At 39.3% G+C, this 1543-nt stretch overlaps 1 pseudogene across 1 annotated transcript; it reads right to left on the bottom strand.

Moving 5' to 3' along the window:
- Positions 1-447: 447 nt before the first annotated feature.
- LOC306661245 (large ribosomal subunit protein uL22-like) lies at positions 448-1046 on the bottom strand (annotated as a pseudogene). Its single transcript has one exon. The product of its transcript is annotated as a large ribosomal subunit protein uL22-like (transcript).
- Positions 1047-1543: the final 497 nt, after the last annotated feature.

Genomic DNA, 1543 nt, shown 5'->3' with positions numbered 1-1543 from the left:
GATAGTAGAATGAAACAGACAGTATTACCTGTGTATATGTATGATTGCATGAATGCTGTGAGTCTACATTGTGTACAACCATAGAAAGGAAAAGTTGTACCCCATTTGTGTATAATGAAGCAAAATGCAGCCTGTAAAAATTAAAAAAAAATTAATAAAAATAAATAAAAGCAGAAAGAAAAATAAAACTTTTGAAAGCAAGGAAAGAAGAAAAAAAGACATAATCTAAAGTCTTTATTTTCGACTTTGTGTAACCATAAGTATCAGACAATAAAACTTGGTTCTTCATATGAAAATGGGAAATTAAGGAATTATAAAAAGGTTTGACTCTCTTACTTGTGGTTGATATCAATACTCTGGTTTAACTAAAAAATAAAAAGTTTTATTTTTATATTCAAAGATTAAACAGTTTTTCTCTCTTTTTTTTTTCTTTTATTTGTATTTATTTTATGCTGAATGTATTCCCGTGCCATAAGTTTTTGTTTCTTTGGTTTCTTCTGGGATATCTTTTTCTTCTGTGCAACCTCCTCTTCTGGTTTAGGAACAGTCTGTTCCTTTTCAGTGAGGATCATCTCCATGTGGCAGGGGGAACTCATGTATGGGTTAATCCCACCATGAGCTCTGTAAGTAAGGCGGCGCATCTTAGGTACTTTGTTCACCTGGATATGTTCAATGACCAGAGAATCTACATCTAAACCCTTAAGTTCAGCATTACTCTCTGCATTTTTAAGCATATGCAGCAAAAATTCAACGCTCTTTTTGGGCCACCGTCCCTGTGTCCAGCCCCACTGTTTGGCCTGGGCACACCTACCAACTCCACCATTGTAACGCCTGAATGGCACACATTGCTTCTTTAAAGTGACATCCTTCAGGTACTTGGTAGCTTTTCGGATATGCATACCCTTGATAGCCTGCGCGGTTTCACGGGTGGTCTTAAAGTGAACGTGAAGATTTGAACCTCTTGATTTGCATGACTTCGTGGGGTTTTCTGGGTCAAGAGAGTAGCGGACCATTTTCGCAGATCACCTGAGGCCGCTTACAGGAAGAGGAAGCGAGTTTTTCTCTTTCTTTAAAAAAAAAAAAAAAAAATGGAGAATATCATGCTAAGTGAGATAAGTCAATCTCAAAAAACCGAAGAATGATCTCACTGATAAGCAGATGATGACACATAATGGGGGGTGAAAGGGGGGCAAGAATGGAGGAAGGAGGGACTGTATAGAGGGAAAAGAGGGGTGGGAGGGAAGGAAAAATAACAGAAAAACAAACAAAAAAAAGGGGGTGGGGTGGGGAGCAGGGCAGAGGGAGTTGGTGGCATAGCTCAGAGATAAAGGGCCCTGAGTTCAATTTCCAGTGCTGCTAAGTAAATAAATACACAAATACAATGTGTTGTCAGCAGGTGGTTTCCAGCCACTTGGGAAACTGAGGCAGGAGGATCAAAAATTGGAGAAGAGTCTGTACAACTTAGTGAAACTCTGTCTCAAAATAAGAAAAAGTCCTGGCTGGGTGCAGTGGCACACACCTGTAGTCCCAGTGGTTTGGGATC

This window comes from Sciurus vulgaris (assembly GCF_902686455.1).
Source record: "Sciurus vulgaris genome assembly, chromosome: 5".
NCBI classification, from domain to species: domain Eukaryota; kingdom Metazoa; phylum Chordata; class Mammalia; order Rodentia; family Sciuridae; genus Sciurus; species Sciurus vulgaris.
The sequence above is the reverse complement of the archived record's forward strand: the minus strand, read 5'-3'. Positions and strand labels throughout refer to the sequence as shown.